Raw genomic sequence first — 19718 nt, 5'->3', positions numbered from 1 at the left:
AAAGAGGAAGGGGCAGGGGCAAGGGGGGAACAACACCCACAGCTTATGAGATTTTAGAAGAAAACAGTGGGCAACCTAATGACTCATTAATTAAGCAATTAGCTTTCACATGTGCTTGCTCCCTCTCTCCCAGCACGGGGCTTCATCTGAGCTGTGTTGTTTGGAAGGGCTTGCCACTGCCTCCTCCAACACCCTGTATCAAAGGGCCCACGGAACACCTCCCAGCAGCAGCTGTGTCTGAGATTCTGTTGTTTTGGTTAACCTTTTCAATAATATAATTAGAAGAGCTAAATGGATAATTTTTTTAATAATATTTACATCCCTACAATGTAGTGGCTCACCCTGACTTGAAAAGGAGTCTGTGCTGAGGGGGACTGAGCACAATGGGCACTACCATATATCTTATTCAGATGGGCCATACTAACCTGTCCTTGTGGTAGGTTCCCATCAGCATCTCAGCCTTTTTATCTATAATCAAATGTAGCACTTTTGGCACCAAGGGGGGAGAAGGGGGAAGGACTAGCTCTGGTCCTCTCAGTGCCTGCCTGGTATTGTGGTACATCCAGGCCCAGTGCCAGTTCCCTGCGGAGGGAACACCAGCCTGTTTTTTAAGAGAGACATGCGCGCGTGCACACACACAAGTTCCCATCAGCCTGGGACTTTGGACACTCCCCAAATCCATGGCAGGTATCCAATGTGCAGGCCCCAAACCCAAAGGCACTGGAGTTCAGATGCCTCCTAGTCTTGCTTGCTCCTAGCTAAAAGGCCAAAGGAGCAAGTCAGAGGGAAAGCACAAATGCAGTCCCCCCATTACCACAAAATTGTGTAGTCAAGTTTCTCACATTTGGGAAACGAACAGGGGTCAGCCTACCCAGAGTGCAATGGACAGGCTTCATTCTGGAAAAACCTGTTGATCATAGTATCTCCCCTGCCAGGTGGTTCTGGAAGGGAGATTTGCCTGGTGGGAGAGCCACACAGACTTGAACAATTGAGCTCGGCTCAGTCTATTTGGAATTCAAAACTAATTTGTCCTTGAGACAAAAAAAAAAAAAAAGAGGTAAGTTCTCATCAGTATGTTTGCCCAATATGGGCCATGCTTCTTATAGTCATGGTCAGTGTTGACTGCATGTAATTAGCTTCATAGTTGGTTTCCATTACCAAACACATGCAACCTTGACAGCAGTTTAATGAGAGATAATGTATTTAATGTGGTGTCATTGCGTGCGAATGTAAGACAAGGAGCTTTTTCCCATATACAGACTGGGGGCAGAGGGGGCGAGGGGGTACAGTATGGGACCTTGTCTTATGTTTGAGTAAATACAGTAATTTCCAGCTTTTTTTTTTTTCTTTTAATGTGAGCCCTCTTGGCATACAACCCAAAACTGCATCCACCTTTTTCACTACTATATCATGTTGAAAAATGTGCACCAATATTAGGCAGTTTTTTATTACTGTATTTATTACACTTCATTTTAAAACCAAATCTTTTTCTTTATTTTCTCATGTCTCTATACTAGAGTTATCTTTATTCATGTTCAAAATACAATGCTTAACTATCAATTCACCGATGTGGTATTTATTCCCTTTACTAGATTGCTAATCAAGGAGCTAATTAAAACAGGACCCAACACTAAACTCTTAAGTACCCAACTAGCCACCTGCCCCAACATGGAACATTGCTGTTAATAATTACCTTTTGTTTCTAGTCCATCAGCCAGCTTTCAGTCCACATGATAGAGTTCATATTCAAGTTAATTTGAACTTAATTTATCATTAAGATTTTGTAAGATAGTATCAAATGCCTTATTAAGATTGAAATATATTGCATTTAAGGCATTCTTTCATTCACTTGTTCTGTAATTCTATCAAGCTCTGAAACACCACTAAGGTAACACCCTCTATGTTGTACATGGAATGTAAAAAAAATTATTGAATGAAAAGTTCACTGCCAATGAAGTTAACAAAATTATTCACATTAATGTGTACTATTCCTAGTAGTAAATGGTTGTTCTGCCAATTAGCTTTATTATGTAACCGGCTCATTTACATCAGATAGGTGTGGATGTGGATTACAGGTTGCTTTATTTTGTTTGAATAAGAACTTGAATTCTCCAATAAATGCTACAATGCTGCTGAAGGACACTGAACCTAGCTACCACTATCAGAAAATAAACAGCTTTAGACAGTACCTCTATATAACACATTCGCCCATCCCAATCCAAACCTTAGATATGATGTATATATCCATATTTAATTTAATGGAAGTTACTGTTTTTAAAAATCATGTAAAGGAACTCTGTTTACATGACATGGACTTATTGACTGGTATTACATTTTTTATGATTAAACTTGCTTAGACTAATATATGTATAAATATAAATAAATAAATATAACTTCCATTAACTTTTTTTATTTTTATTTTTGTATTGCCCACATTATGAAGAGTGATAACAAAGGATGACTAGATAAAAGGACTTTATTTAATAGCAGATTAATTGTAAATGCTTCTGGTGGTAGGGTTTTTTCCATGCTCTAGAGGTCAGAGGTGACATAACTGTCAGGATTCTCTTCCCCTTTCATGCCACCTTTCTGTCACTGGAAACTTCGCCTTTATTCACAGAGGGAAAGAAAGGATGAAAGCATGGACTTTTGAAATGACTAGAGGCAAAACTCTGCCCTCAGTTACTTACAACACACATTGGAGCGTGTGTGTTTGAGGGTAGAATGTTACTCTTTGTTGAGAGGATAAAGGCCTCACTTTATGATTATAAAAAGTTTACATAAATGTATTACATTCTTTTGGGAGAGAAACCATGGACTCTAATTCTTTGAGCTTTCAGCTCTTATGTATGCTCACTCTCATAAACAGTAGTTTCTGTCTAAATCTTTAATGTACTGATGGAAGTCTAGATTTCCAAATCAAATGCTCTTTGCTAACTTCTGCAGGCTGAATAGACAATGGCACATATGCTCATGAATGTATGGATGTTTTTATCTGCCTAGCAACAGTGAGATCTGCTATGAGGAATACTACGTATTTAACTCAAATCTCTGGAATTCACTTTAGAATGGATAAAACAACACAAAGATCTTAGCAAGTGCTATTGTGAAGAGCCTATTACAACAGGTTGTGTGAAAGGCTTTAGACAGATTGGCAGTGATCATTTAAAATGAGATACAATGGGCCTGATTCACTTTTAAGTTCATTTGGTAATAAGACCCCTCTGCAAATCCAGAACATATTAAAGGGGGTTTTGGGAACATGAAAATCAGGTTCAATATATGGTACAATTCTTAAATAAATTATTTAGTGAATCCAGATTCAGTATTAAGATGGCAGCTGGGTGGGCTTTGTCTGACTGTGCAAATGAACTAATATGCATATGTTCCTTAATAACATCTCCTGAGCAACTGGATGTCTAAGGATGAACAAAGTAGTGGGACTGATTTCTCACTTTCCTCTGCTTGTTGTGCAAATTTTGATGTGGCAGATGTAAATGGAAGAGAACTTTCTGTGCTGCTCAGGCAAGTAGCTAGACAGAACTTCATGTAGATTTTATTGAACTAATCAGACACATTTCTGATTGTGATTGTCCTGCTGTAATTTTCTTAAGGGCCTCTCTCAAGTCACTTAGATGACCCACTAACTCCTGGCAGAAAACCTACAGAAATAACTGAAAAAGCTCTTCTGAATATTATTTCCAATTAAAGCACTGCACCACTTCCTTTTGCAGACTGTTAAGGATATCTGTTTTGTGCTCATATTCCACGGAGAGAACAACTGTTGTTTTTCTAGTCTGCTTGCAGGCCCGGGAAGCTTGCAAGACAAATTACACTGATAAAAAGCAGGTGATTTTCCTCCTACATCATCTGTATCTCTGCTTCTTGAGTCCGTTTTCTGACCTAGGTGTTACTTCAACTACAAACTACTTATGGGCTTAGGAATCCACTGCCACCATATCCAAGATGATGAGTAGGATGCTTAACACTTTTATTCTTTAAAAACAAAAAACAAGGCTAATAAACCAGATCTCATACAAGGCTTTCCTTTTCTGTCTCAAGCTCTCGTGTGACAAGGTATTTAGCAGAATTCGCAGATTTGCTGGAATCTGACAGAGCTATGCCGTGAGCACTTCTGCTATGGCCTTAAACTCTTGACCTCTGGGCTTCTAGCCGCTCAAATTCTTGATTGGTGGGCACCCTAGATGAAACACATATTATCCAGAATGCTGTCTTTTTTAAATTAAGATATTTAACAGATGAATATGGTCAAGAACCAGAATTGCCTACACTAGTTTAAGAATAAGCACTCCACCCAAACAGTATTAATGTGTCACTCTGTATAATAAATACATGACTTACTGTACAAAGGCGCATAGTTGAATGCCTTTGGTGTTGTCCAAGGCTAATTTATTACAAGTCTAAATATAACAAGTTCCTTTGACAATGAATTGTGTAATGTCTACAAGACAAAAACCGGCACACTTTGTTAGCTACAGAAAGACAGGTGGACCAACAGAAACTTCCACTTAGTGCTTTATTGGCTGCCTGCCATTCTCTGAATGGGGGCAATTACGAAAAAATTGAGCACATGACTTTAATAGGGTTCAATATGGATTGCTGTCTGGTAAAAACAAACAATAATTTACAAGGAGTCTAGTCCTTGCTACTGAGAACAAATGTGTTATTCCAGGAGATGTCAATCATATATTGAAACAGGCTGAGACAGTACTGGCATGTGAAAATGGGTGTGATAGAAAACACTGAGAGAATATATTATTTCTTCTAAAGTGTGGTGGATATGAGCTTGGATCTTGATTCACCTGCCTGCATAAAGTACTATATCATTCTGCTCCAGGACTTCAGCAGGGAAGAGCAGTTACATTTTATAGCTAGGGCTCAATCTCAATCTCTTGCTTCATGTACTGGGCATTAAGAGCTAAAACTTTCTAAAATTAAAAATTGAGCTCTGTAGAAAACTTGTATTTTCTATCCCTCTCCCATCCTTTCCCATCTCTGACTAACCACTCACATCCCTTCAGAGGGGCATGGCCCATGCTCTGGGAAACACTGAACAGGGCGTCTCCAAAGCACCAATCATTTTTGGAGCTGTGCTTGCTGGGACTTGGTCTATATGACAGTAGGACACCTTTCATTTTTACAATGTTAGTAAATTAAGAGCAAGGGATTATTTACTGTCATTATCTAATCTTCCAGTGGGCTCAGTTTCCTCTGCCATCCTGAAGCATGGGCTGACAATTACAGGAACAGTGGTGTAATTCACTCACTCTCCCCCTCCGCCCCTGCCCTCCCCCTCATTATGAGTCATAGTCCACCCAAAGTTTAAACCAACTGCCTGGCAGTAGCAGCAGCCAGAGAGTCAATTGACTTCATGGCTCATTATAATCTTTCCAATATCTTTTAAACACTTCACTCCAAAGGTTTTAATGACGCTCTCTCCTTTTAATGGCCTTGATGTTTCACTAATCAAGCTATCTTTTCTTCTGCAATTCTGTTAGTTGTTCCTAGTAATGTACTTCATATTTTACAGCCCTACCGACTGTTTTTTACCTATAGATAAAATAATAACTCAGGTGTGGAAATAACTTTCAGTGAAGCATTGGATGCACTGTCAAGATGTTCAAGAAGGCTCAATTTTGCTTTATGACTCTGCAAAAGAGATGCATTTAATTCTAATTATTACAGAACTAATGAAACAACAGCTTGTGATTATTTTTGCCGAGTTTGTTGTGTTTTTTAATATATAATCTATAATATAGCAAATGAATGTGCATCTCAATAAAGTTATATTTTTCTTGGATCTTAAACTGAATAATATAGCCCTAGGTAGGGTTACCATATTTCCAATTCCAAAAAAGAGGACATCTGTTGGTGGGGGTGGCACCTCACTCCCAAACCACAGCTCCTAGCCCAGGGGTGGGCAAAATATGGCCTGTGGGCCAAATCCGGCCCGCCAGGCCATTCTATCAGGCCTGTGGGGCCCCTAAAAAAATATTTCCCTGCCCCTGGCTGCCTGTCAAAGATGACAGGAGACTGGGGCAGTAGGACCCAGGGGAACCCACAGCAGGATTCTGCAACAGCAAGGCCCACGCAGCCAGAAGCCCCTGCCTAACAGAGGCTTCTGGCCTGGGACCTTCAGGTTGTTTGTGCCTCCCTGTGCCTCAGTGGGAAATTCAGGTAAGAAGGGGGTGGGGAGAGGACTGCAGGCAATCACCCCTGTCCTTGGGGCTGGGCTGACTCCTGTGAGTCCTGCAGTTTGGCCATGCAGCCAGGAGCCATGTGGTGCAGAGCAGCTGGCTGGCAGGCAGGAAAGTGAGGAAAGTGGTGGCAGGGCTCAGGATAAGTGGAAGCGAGCAGGCATGCAGGGCCTGCACCAGTGTCCCGGGGCCAGCACTGGTGGGGCCCAGAGCGGGGCAGCAGGAACATGGGGTGCAGGCTGGCAGGGGTCTACAGAGCCAGGCTGGGCTGCACCAGCAGGGAGAGAGGGGAGGTGGCCTGGCTCCATAGAGCCCCTGCTGGTTGGGACCCCACACTCCTGCTGCCCCATTCTGGGCCCTGCCAGCGCTGACCCTAGGACACTGACATGGGTCCTGCACTCCTGTTCAGCTGTTGCTGGCTCCTGCACACTCGCTCACTCCCCCCCCCCCCCCCCCCCCCCCCCCATTGTACAGGCAGGGACAGCGTGCACAGTCCCAACCCCGTGCACCCTGTGCTCACTCATCTGAGCTAAGCAGTGGCGATGCAGAACAAACTGCTGCTCAGCATAGGGGGAAAGTGGCCCCTCCCCCTCCCCATGGCCAGCACTTGCTGGTGCAGCCACTTGCAGCCTGCACAGGGCTGTCTTGTGTCTCCAACGTGTCAATGCTGACATTGGGCTGCCCTGTGGGGCAGCGGTGGCAGTGCAGAGCAGACATAGGGCAGTCCTGCATGGGCTCTGAGTGGCTGCACCAGAAAGCACCGGCACCGGAAGGGGAGCAGCAGTTTATCCCACGCCGCTGCTACACTGAGCAGCAGTTTGTCCCACGCTGCCACTGCTCAGCCTGGGTCCCAGTGCCGGCTCCAGGCTTGCCCACTGGGGACGAGCAGCGGCAGCTGCACCTGGGCAGAAACTGCTGCTCAGCATGGGGGAAAGCAGCCCCATCCCCTCACTGTTGCAGGGCAGTTTTTACTGCAGCCACCTGGAGCCTACGTCTGCTAGGCTGTTGTGCGGCTCCTTTATCGTCACCTGTGAGCTGCACTGCAGCTGCTCCACACTGTCAGTGCTGTCATCCTGGGCAGCCCAGAGGCGGCGGTGAAGGATCCACAAGGCAGGCCGGCGCGGCGCTGGCTCCAGGTGGCCACAGCAAAAACTGCCTGGCAGTAGCAAGGAAGAGAAGCCACTTTCCCCCACGCCAAGCAGCAGTTTGTCGAGCAGCTGCTGCTGCCGTTGCTGCTGCTCAGTCCCAACGGGCGGACGCATAGCTAGTGCAAGGTGTGCAGAATCGCAGTTGTGCACACTGGTCTCCACTGCTACCACAGTATGCTCAGGGGTGGCAGTGCAGTGCAGAGCGTTTTTGGCGCATTCTGGGGCTGCATGCTGTTGGTGGTAGCATGAAGGCACTGCAACACACTTGGGCTCTGGGCTGTTGTGGGGTGGGGGCAGTTGTTTACTGGCTCACAAGGGGTGTGCACAAGGCGGCTCACACTCCACATACCCTCAAACCCCTCCCACAAACCATCATACACCGCACAAATACTGTACACACACACAACCACCCACCCACAGCTCCCTACAAACCCCACACCCACCCACCGATACCCCCTACCATCCCACCACACTACACAAACTATACAAGAGTTAGACTACATTTTGAGCTATTATGCAATCACTTCTACATATACCGCACAAACACACACAAATCAGGGCAGAAATATTTTATTTAAATTAAATTAAAATATATTATTATGGGTGTTTGATTTTTAGTATGCAATTTGTTTTGTTTTTTTCTGTCCGAAGATGGCAAACCCTCTTGCCCAAAGGAGTACTTCCAGATGCAAGGGGATGGATGTCTGGTGTCAAAGGTCAGAGATTAGGGGAGGGACTTCCGGTCCCAAAATGGTGACCAGGGGGCAGGGCACCTGTAAAGGGGTGGGACTACCCATGTGGCCCTCTACAGCTTGCCAAAACTCGGTAAGCGGGCCTCCGCCCAAAATAACTGTGTCCCAGGGGAGAGTGGGAGAAAGAACCCCAAATTACAAATGGGGACTCCCGGGGATGGGAACCCCCTGAGGAAAAGAAAATGAAAATGGACAATAAACAAGGAAAGTACTCATCTGCAGCAGGACCCACGACGCAGCTGAAACAGAAGAAACCCACGCGGATCGTGAGCCGCACTTTTATACAACTGAGACTGGCTGGTGATGTCATGGGTAATCACCGGTCAGCGTGAATAAAACAAACCACCGGTGAAGTGGAGGGGAGGGAAGATCAGAGCCAGTGAAGACACCACTACTGGGTGCCTCCCGGGAGTTCCTTCAGGGGAAAAAGCTTGCGGAGGCTGCTCCTTATTCTGGCAGTAGCGACGGAGGGAGTAGGGAGCCAGAAGTGGCTCTTTACTCCAGCAACAGCAGCAAAGGGAGTAAGGAAGTAGAAGCTGTTCCTGACATTGGTGACAGCGTCAAAGGGAACGTGAAGTCCGAAGGGGGCCCTGATGCCGGCACCAGCAACGGAAGAACCGGAGAGCCAGACGTGACTTTCAACGATCCCAACTGTTATGGTGTAGAGGGCACTGGAGAGGTGGAAGAGACGCTCCCTCCGGAAGGCGCTAGACGGGAACAGCACGTAGGGCAGTGAAGCGAGGTCACAAGAGATGGGGTGCCGATCCTGGGTGTGAGAAGCGACCAGGCATCCCCAGAGGGGCTGCGAGGAACCCAGTGGGGGACGCTACTAAAGGAGGAAACCAGGAGCAGGGCTGTAATCCATAGAAGGTTGGGAAAAGGGGGAAACGACCCAGGCGAGAGACCACGGGCTACCCTGGCCACAAGTAGGCTTTAGCCCCTGACAGACTATTAGAGAGTCAGGTACCGGAACCCTGGCGGAAGGGCTCGGGAGGGGATCGCGCAGGTCCATCGAAACAATAGTGGGATTTTTTTGATTGGTATTTGTGTTTCCCCCTTTTTGGAGGGGTTGAGGAGTAGGGCCCGGTGATATAGGTGGGATGACGGTAGCAGAGCTCTTTTGAGCTCTATCTTGGCTTGGGACCTGGGTCAAGCTTCATGCCCTGAGGAAGGGGAATCGGCCCTGTGACCCAAGTTAAATACCACAAGCAATCTAGGACTCTTCAAGCAGTGCACCCTTTGGGAGCTAATACTCCAGATGCGACAGGGGTATCCAGACCAACATAGACGGGGGGCACAACGGTGTCGGGAGTATGGCCAAAGAAACATAGTGATCTGCCGAGGCTTGGTGTGAGGTCGGGGTGTAGGAGAGGTGGAGCCCTGCAGACTACCGCCGGATGGACCACCTGCCGCCAAGGGACCCCAAGTGGTCAGACCCCCCACCACTGATAGAGCATTTAAAGTCGTGGCAGATGAGATTGGGGGTGACCGCTCTGGGAATAAACATCTACTCAACAGCCTACAGGAGACGATAGGGCGAACATCACTGACCAGCTAGGCCAAGGCCGCATGTGACCGGATGTTCAAGGCCAGGCCGTCACAAACTGCTTGGCCCTGCTCTAGCCCTACTGGTGCCCCTTACTCCCAACCTGCAGCCCCCCATCCCTGGTGCTGCCCCTCATTCCAAACTGGCAGAATCCTAGACCTGCTGCTGCCCCTCCCCTTACCCACAGTTCCCCGCCCCTCCCCCAAACCATGCTGGTGCCCCTCACTCCTGACCCACAGCCCTTGGAGCTGCCAGTGCCCCACATTCCCAGCTCACAGCACCTACCCCCCAGTGCCCCTCACTCCCTACCCAAAGCCTCCCTTATCCCTGCTGTCCATCACTCTCAACCCACAACCCACCTACTCCCTGCAGCCTTGCCGTAGGGGGCCCCCAGGTGCCCCCATCCTGACTGGGCCAGAACATAGTGGCTGCGGCAGCTCCAGCTCATGTGGGTGGCAGTAGAGCAAGTCCAGCCCCAGCATGGGCTGGAGAGAGGAGGATGGGACGCCTGTAGTACCCTCCATCCGAGACTGGGGCTCCTGTGCCATGCCAGGTGGCCTCGTTATGCCCTCCCCACCCAGGCAACATTTCCCAGGTGCCTTGAGCCTGCAAGTATAGGCACTGGCCCCTGGTGCCACTAGCCCAGCCGTGCAGCTCCCCACTGCCCCTGAAGGCCCCTCCTGCCCCCTTCCCCTGCTGGAGGGGCAGGCACCTCCTCCCTGCCACAGCCCTCATGCCTAGACGCCATTCTCCAGTACTGACAGTCACCCGACCGTCCTCACATACCCATCCCCTCCACTGTCCTCCCCGACAGTCCCCAAACCCTGGCCCTCAATCCCAGTTCCCCATAGATTTACCTGCATCCAGCAGCCAAAGCTTCTCCCACCACCCTGCCTGGCTGCATGGCAGCCATATGCATGTATATATGCACAAACAAATGGTGCCCCTGCCTCTAATCATCCTCCCCCTGATCCCACCAGTGGAGCACAGCAAAATCCCAGACATTTGTTCAGATTTCAAAAAGCTGCCTGGATGGAGATGGGAGGACCCAAAAAGAGGGCATGTCTGGGAAAGCCTGGATGTACGGTAACCCTAGCCCTAGGCCCTTAACATATTAGTAAATCTTCTAGTTTCTTTTTAACTGGAAAAAATATGAGTTGTGTAATATGTGGTGTTGCACCACATGCTCTATATGCCCCTTTCCAAAAGTTACATTCATAGATAGCAGATCACTCAGTCTTAGAATATTTCCAGTTTGGGTTGCATTTCAGAATGCTATATAATTTAAACTTTCATTAAAATAAAAAGTTTCTACCTTTTCCTATTGCTATGATGCAGTTGCTGAAATATAAACAGCTCTGTTATTGCTGTCCTGCATACTCAGATCTGTAGGTAGTTTTCTTTATTGTCTGGACCAGTGGTTCTCATCCAGGTTGCTGGGGCACCTTGGACTACTATGACATCCTTTCAGGGGTGCTGCAGAGCCCCATGCAATATTAGCACTGTTACATATGCAAACATGATTCAAAAGTTAAACCCAGAAACTTCAAATAGGAATTCACAGTCTTAAAAGTCTGTTTTGTTTTTTCTGAGTTCTTTGCGCTAGAAAATAATTACTCTATTATTTCTATGTAGTCAAAAATCAAGTGAAAATTTAGAGCTGACATTTTCCAAGGGGTGCCTTGAGTCTAAAAAGTTGAAAACTACTGCTCTACCATTACTAGTATAAGCAAATATGAAAATAAACTCTTTCTTCAGTTTACTTCACCCCACAATTTGACCTTCAAATTCTTCTAATAACTGGTATGACATGAATACAGATATATTAAGCACACAACATTTCTCATTACTTGCTACACATATTTGATACAAATAAGGCAAGTAAACATGAAATACTAAGTGAATGCAAGCTAAAAGTTACATATTTAAAAATTCTAAACTTGAAGAAACACAAAAGGTCCACTATGTTAGTTCACTATGCAATATATTAAGTGTAAAATTTATGTTAATACAATACTAAAATTAATCTGCATTTTATATATGCCCCCTATATTTAAGATTGCCTAACATGTTCAGTCATAAGATTCTGATTTCATTTTTTTATAATTCTGGTAGACCACGAACAATTAGACTGATTTCCTTTTCTCTTCCCTTATCAGGTTAGAGAAATACACATAATTTGTGTCAAATTCTGCGGCAGCTCCAGCTCATGTGGGTGGCAGTAGAGCAAGTCCAGCCCCAGCATGGGCTGGAGAGAGGAGGATGGGACGCCTGTAGTACCCTCCATCCGAGACTGGGGCTCCTGTGCCATGCCAGGTGGCCTCGTTATGCCCTCCCCACCCAGGCAACATTTCCCAGGTGCCTTGAGCCTGCAAGTATAGGCACTGGCCCCTGGTGCCACTAGCCCAGCCGTGCAGCTCCCCACTGCCCCTGAAGGCCCCTCCTGCCCCCTTCCCCTGCTGGAGGGGCAGGCACCTCCTCCCTGCCACAGCCCTCATGCCTAGACGCCATTCTCCAGTACTGACAGTCACCCGACCGTCCTCACATACCCATCCCCTCCACTGTCCTCCCCGACAGTCCCCAAACCCTGGCCCTCAATCCCAGTTCCCCATAGATTTACCTGCATCCAGCAGCCAAAGCTTCTCCCACCACCCTGCCTGGCTGCATGGCAGCCATATGCATGTATATATGCACAAACAAATGGTGCCCCTGCCTCTAATCATCCTCCCCCTGATCCCACCAGTGGAGCACAGCAAAATCCCAGACATTTGTTCAGATTTCAAAAAGCTGCCTGGATGGAGATGGGAGGACCCAAAAAGAGGGCATGTCTGGGAAAGCCTGGATGTACGGTAACCCTAGCCCTAGGCCCTTAACATATTAGTAAATCTTCTAGTTTCTTTTTAACTGGAAAAAATATGAGTTGTGTAATATGTGGTGTTGCACCACATGCTCTATATGCCCCTTTCCAAAAGTTACATTCATAGATAGCAGATCACTCAGTCTTAGAATATTTCCAGTTTGGGTTGCATTTCAGAATGCTATATAATTTAAACTTTCATTAAAATAAAAAGTTTCTACCTTTTCCTATTGCTATGATGCAGTTGCTGAAATATAAACAGCTCTGTTATTGCTGTCCTGCATACTCAGATCTGTAGGTAGTTTTCTTTATTGTCTGGACCAGTGGTTCTCATCCAGGTTGCTGGGGCACCTTGGACTACTATGACATCCTTTCAGGGGTGCTGCAGAGCCCCATGCAATATTAGCACTGTTACATATGCAAACATGATTCAAAAGTTAAACCCAGAAACTTCAAATAGGAATTCACAGTCTTAAAAGTCTGTTTTGTTTTTTCTGAGTTCTTTGCGCTAGAAAATAATTACTCTATTATTTCTATGTAGTCAAAAATCAAGTGAAAATTTAGAGCTGACATTTTCCAAGGGGTGCCTTGAGTCTAAAAAGTTGAAAACTACTGCTCTACCATTACTAGTATAAGCAAATATGAAAATAAACTCTTTCTTCAGTTTACTTCACCCCACAATTTGACCTTCAAATTCTTCTAATAACTGGTATGACATGAATACAGATATATTAAGCACACAACATTTCTCATTACTTGCTACACATATTTGATACAAATAAGGCAAGTAAACATGAAATACTAAGTGAATGCAAGCTAAAAGTTACATATTTAAAAATTCTAAACTTGAAGAAACACAAAAGGTCCACTATGTTAGTTCACTATGCAATATATTAAGTGTAAAATTTATGTTAATACAATACTAAAATTAATCTGCATTTTATATATGCCCCCTATATTTAAGATTGCCTAACATGTTCAGTCATAAGATTCTGATTTCATTTTTTTATAATTCTGGTAGACCACGAACAATTAGACTGATTTCCTTTTCTCTTCCCTTATCAGGTTAGAGAAATACACATAATTTGTGTCAAATTAAAAATTTCTTACAATTGAAATACTGCATCACAATAAATATACATAATTGAGACAAATGAAGGCTGCAGAAACAATTTTAATACCAGCATTTTCAAACTTTTGAGTTCTTGACTTTGTAACCTCAGTATGCTTTTTATTAATTTTCCCCATGCATTCTGTGTGTACACATAGACAATGCTAACTCATACATTAATGTACATTCATACATAAATTTGCATGTGTACACACACACACACATTCAGGCATATGCTTTCTTTAAAAGATGCACTAAAAAAGGTCATATCTATATCAGCAGCTAATTATAGCTATTTCCAAGCCAATGCAACATGTAGCACAATCCCTAAAACCATAGGAAAAAGTTACTAGAATTCCTTAAAAATAAAGAAAAGAGGAAGATATAAAATCTTGCTGCATTCAAAGAGAAACATAAAACTCCATGTGAACTTACACCTCTTTTAGAGTGGAAAACACATAAGATTGTAAGGTATTCTGAATGACCTTGGCCTTAAATATGCTTATGTCATTAGGAGAAGTTGCATTGCTTAATTTACTCAGTGATAATAAAATTATTCCTCATTTCAAGTTTCAATTTTAGGCTACTGAGCGCATTATGCTTCCATTTAAAGGTGAATTTTTCCTGTTTGCATATATCCTTTTCTTTTTCCTGTGTTTGAGGAATGCTGTACAAGGATAACAGGCTTCTGAGTAGTTTCATGCCAGATATTCTAACATAATTAAAGTATACAAATCATAACTTCCAAAAACTAAAAATATAGAGTTTATTGCAACCATGGGGCTAAGAGTAACTTGCATATCAAAAGTAACAATCTTATAACTGTATCTGCTTGCTATATTATTTAATAGTTTTATCAGTAACTGTTACAAACAATGCTGTTCTAGTTCCAAAGCATCTAATTTTATATTAAAAATATAGGTGATTAGGGACAAAGGTATACAAAATTATTTCTGACAAGAATAAACTGATAAAAATGCATTGGGAGGGGTGGGGGCAAAGCTGTTTTCAAGTCGCAGTCAAATTAAGCAAATAGCTTCATTCAAACCTTGACCCCCACCCCAAATAACTCCAAAGCAAAATAATTCCATTTACCTCAGCAATGAAAACTTAAAAAAAAATCCAAAAACAATTTCCACTTTGTTTTGACTCATCTTTATTTAGTTAGTTAGTTCACAAAACTGCTATGTGCATAGTGAATTGCTTCTAATTCCTTCTAATTAGGAAAATGTATGACTTTTATATTGTGTTCAGATACAAAGTTAAATAAATGATTAAGTAAAAAATTCACTTGGGTGGTACTCTGCAGCTAAGCCTCAAATAGTTAATTCACTGTATAGCTCACAGCCACTGCAAAAGCAAGGTGAAGTAATAGTTAAAACAATTCTAAGAAAAACATCTTGTAAAAAAGTATTTGCTTGCCTTTTCTGAAAAGGCACTGAAGTACTTAACTTCTGGAAATAAGAGATTGCAAATTTAGTTTTTTCCTTAACTTTGGAACCTGAGAGTAGGGAAAATAGCAAACAACTGGCAGAGTCAAAATAAACTTTGTTCGTTAAATTCCTTTTTGGTACAAGTTGAGCCTGATTTACTCCTCTGTTAATCTAGGTCTGTGATGATGTATAAAAAGTTGTGTTGGAACCAGCACTATGCCTTAATACATAAGATTTCTTGTCGACATTTGGATAATATTTTTAATGGAGGACAAAATATTGTTTTTCAGATGTTCCCAGAATTTAGATCATTCAACAGAATTTGTAAGCATTGCTATCCTTGAAGGTGCTCCATTCCATAAATAATTATGTATTTTTAAAGGACTGATCTTTAAATAACAATTTGAAGGTCAAAAGACACAAATTGGTTTGATTATTTAAATAATTAGAAGCAAAATATTGATAAACAATGAAATTTACTAGCATCTCATATGCATGGTTATTTGTGAGAGTTAGCTTCTGCCTCATATTGGGTTAGGAACATAACACTGAAAGGGGACTTCTGGGCCATCAAGTGCAGTCCCTTGCATTCATATGCAACCATTTGTCTAAAACAGTCCACAAAAACATCTACTCTAGCCCCTCTCACACACTACAGTTAAACACAAAGGCAAGGGACAGACACTCAAAAAGCCTGAGCCTGAATTGATTCAGTCTTTGCAGGTTAGTCTAACCTGGCTAGGCTAAACTGGTTTGTAGCTGCACAGATTTCCCCTCTGGACTAACACAGTGTTTATCATCCCTAACTCAGTATTTAATCAGCTCATTAAGAAAACAACAGCCTCTCTCCATTAATTCAAACTCTTCTTAAACAGCTTTTCCAAGGAAGTAAGAGAGGGACATTACCAACTACCTGTTGATTACTTCCAAAGAGCCCTAAACTGACACAGTCCTGTCTGCCTTTGTCCCGTCTCCCACAGCGCGGACACAGCCAGCATGCGGTATGCTAGCTAATGCTGAGAGGTGTCTGTGTAAGGCAAAGGGGAGGGGAGGAGCAGGAGGAAGACAGACAGACCCCACTGTATGTGCAGTCTCTGCCAGAGCTGCATCCAGGGAGCAGAAGGGAGGGGCCAGCCCAGCTCCTTGGAACAGAGAGCCCCACCTAGCCCAGAGAGCATGCTGGGATGCCGGGGGACTCTGATTTAACTTAAACCAGGAAAGTGTCTGAGACAGACATTGCATAAACCGGTTTGACCCAAATCATTTAAGTCTGATACTACGTTCAACCTAGTTTATCTCAAACTGGTTTCAGCCATTTTCAAACTTGTTTATGTGCACTGAACTTCTGTCCTGTTACAGATTTAAACCAGTTTCTGATCACTTCAACCTGTTTATGTGTAATGACTGTCCCTAGCCAAAGAGGTATGTAGAGAACTCTAAAACATAGTATAGGCAAAAAAGCATGGTAGACAAAGCTCCACTAGCAATGAAATGGGCAGATGTTTGTTAGATTACCCACCTCCGGCTGCCTCTCCTTTACATTTTTTGAATTCTTTGCATTATTGATGTCCTGTGTTGTATACTGTGTTGAACTGTTGACTTTTGAGGAGAAGGCAGAAGGTCTTTTTTTTTAAATATAATTAAAAAAAACCAGGACCTGTCATAGTAACCATGGACAAATTGTGTGTAGGAAAGTAGAGATAAGTGCAAGACAAGTACAGGGGACTGGCAGAAAGCACAGTTAAGAGAGGTAAATCACATTAGGTATGCTTGAGCAAGTGATAGCCTTCTCTTACCAAGGACCAAACTGTTATATCCAAGCAGGTAAATCAGTATAATCAAAGGTTTAAAAAATTCTCTTAAAGTGAGGAATAAAATGCTATTTGTAACTTGTCATTCATACCAACTCTCAAGGATTTAAGGCAGTGATTCTCAACCAGGGTGCCATGACAATGTTAGCTGCACAAACAAAATTCACAAGATAAATCCAGAGTTCAAATAAAAATCCTGAGAGTTAAAACAGTTTGACCTGTTTTTGAGTTCTTTGCAAAAAAAATAAGAAACCTATGAGCTGCCATTTTCCAAGGGGTATCTTCTGCCTTATCTTGAGTAATTTAAGGAAAGAGACACCATGGGCACATCTATACATGCAATTAACACACATCAATAAACTCTGGCACATACTGAGCCACAGCTTATTACTCCCAAGATCCATGTTTGAACATGCACCCAGGAATGCAGCACATTGAGCTGAGTCGGAGCAGTCCTAACTGGCAGGGGGCCCAGTACTTTTATTTACAAGTACTAACCTCTAGCAGAGTTTATTAGTTTACTGCAGCCTAATAGGGCTGCACGTGTAGATACTGAGACATTTACTGCGGAGCTAATTAGTCAGCTCTGCAGCAAACCTCTCCTGTACGTATCTAGTGCAGAAGGGCTGCACCCGATGATCTTGCAAGGTCCCTTCCAGCCCCTTACAATCTAGGTCCCACATGTTTTCTGCTTTGCAGAAATATCTTGAATTTTTTTTTGATCTAAAAGGTTTCAGTGAAAATTCCAAACAATAAGCTCCTGGTAACCTGTTAAAGTGTTTTACATGAAGGACACTGCATTCAACTTTATGCTTTGGGAAGAACACACAGGTGTTTTGGAGGAACACTCAGCCTAAAACCTGTATTTTCATTATACTGGCTTAGGAAAGCTTTTGAAGAGAGAGATCTGACAACAATCCTGGGCTTTGTTTAGAGAATTTAATCCACATTCCCCTAGCTGCTGACAAGAAGAGACCATGTTTTGCTTAACTTCAAATTCCTCTCTCAGAATCAGGGACAAGAGAGTACAGAACAGCAGAAAGAATTTTCTCCCTGTCCAGCTGAGTTAAAAACACTGTACAGATACAACTTGTGCTTACTTCTGATTTCCCATTTCCTTCAATATCTGAACTAGAAGCAACATAAAAAATATCTTGTTCTCTTCTTTCACATTCATCAAATCTGGAAGCCTCTAATAAAACAACTGATAGCCTGGAGATGTTAGAGTGAAAGGAACAAAAAGCTTCCATTTGACACATCCTGATTCTATAGCTTATTGTGGTTTGACAGTGGGTGCATCTACATATGCAATTCATGGGACTAAATATACTCCAGCTCAATTTGACCCAGAGTATGTCACCATCTACAAGTGTGTTTAAGCACAGTAATTTACTGCGCTGCCAGATACCACTTGTATCTGACAGGACTATTTGACAATGCAGTAAATTAGTCTAATATGCCCCAATTCCTGCGCATGTGTAGATGACGATGGCTTTACTGCACAGAAAATTAGTCTGCTATGCAGCAAAGCATCTCATGTTGATGTGCCCAGTATTAATCAATTTGCAAAAACCAGACACTGACTATTACAAATCATAGATCATCTTCATGCTGTTTTAGAGGATTATTTTCAACCTTTGAGAAAAACTGGCATTATCTTGTTTAGCTAGGTAGTTCACACAGTACCATAAGGCTCAAATTACTACTACTGTACTGATAGACGCTGGTTCTGGGTAGCAGATTTTTCAAGGTACATCTCACAATATGATGTTTTTTGTTTTAAAGATTAGTATGTAGTGTGCCTAGCATATTAGGCAGTTCTGAAAATTTCCACTTTAGTCTTAGTTAAAACATTCTGGTGACCTTTTCTCTATTGGACCCATGCTTTGGAGAAGAAACTTGAAATCTGGCAAAGGCTGGGTGGACTTTGTGCCAGAGAGATATCTTTTACCTTTTCTTTGAAAATCCACCCAAATTGGACTAGTAATACAAGTATGAAAAATCACAGTTTGCTAGTGCTCATTAGATACTTAGATTTTAGCAGTTAAATTCCCTCAAAATTCTGCCCACATTGGCTATATCGCTGCCTGAAGCCGAGAAGGACTTTCCTTTCAACTATAACTTGCAGCTGCCTTAGGCCATACCAGGCACCAGACTCAAGAACAAAAAGCTTGTTCTGCTTCTCCTGCTTCCTTAGTAATTGTTGCCTTTCCTGGGCAATATGAAGCTGCACAAATTGAATGCAGAGGGTATAAGACCTATACCTTGAGCAAGGGATGGGAAGGCATACTGAGACAAGAAGTCGGGGGGGGGGGAAGAAGAAAGGAAAATAGGCACTGGGAGGTGTTAAGAAAGCTGGGGCAGGATGGAAATAAGAGAGGGTAGATGAGAAGCCAAGTGTGGGGAACTGGGACAGATATAGAAGGGCGGCTGGAAGGAAGTTCAATAGAAAGGTAGACTGGGAATAGTCTGGTCAAAAATACTGAGACAAGACACCAAATGAATGGGGAGAGAAGATGACTGGAGATAGGAAAGAAAAAAAGTCACTGGGATGGAAAGCACAAGAAGTAAAGACTGAGATCTGTTAGGTGAGGAGAATGGACTGGAACCAAGGACCAGGAGGGTGAGAGACTGGTATGAAATAGATTGTAGGCAAAGGGGGAAAGGAGTTAAGCACGGCAGAAATGTGCAGGAGAAACAGACCACTCCAGAGCCTTGGTTACAAAGTCCAGCATTCAACAGATGGAAAATAAAGGCTGAATTCAGCTGTATGTGCAGCCTTAATTCACCTCCAATGTGAGTAAGCATTGTGATGCATGTTTAACTACAGAATCATATATTG

The 19718-nt window shown here is 43.4% G+C and overlaps 1 protein-coding gene and 1 non-coding gene across 12 annotated transcripts in view; both read right to left on the bottom strand.

Moving 5' to 3' along the window:
• The window catches only part of BMPR1B (bone morphogenetic protein receptor type 1B), a 519526-nt gene that overhangs the window by 109063 nt on the left and 390745 nt on the right, over positions 1–19718 (bottom strand). The window lies entirely within an intron of this gene.
• LOC112548115 lies at positions 782–943 on the bottom strand. Its single transcript, XR_003091931.1, has one exon. It is a non-coding gene; the product is annotated as a U1 spliceosomal RNA (small nuclear RNA).

The sequence above is a fragment of the Alligator sinensis genome, unplaced genomic scaffold, assembly GCF_000455745.1.
Source record: "Alligator sinensis unplaced genomic scaffold, ASM45574v1 scaffold525_1, whole genome shotgun sequence".
NCBI classification, from domain to species: domain Eukaryota; kingdom Metazoa; phylum Chordata; order Crocodylia; family Alligatoridae; genus Alligator; species Alligator sinensis.
Note: the sequence above shows the minus strand (reverse complement) of the source record. Positions and strands in the feature narration are given on the sequence as shown.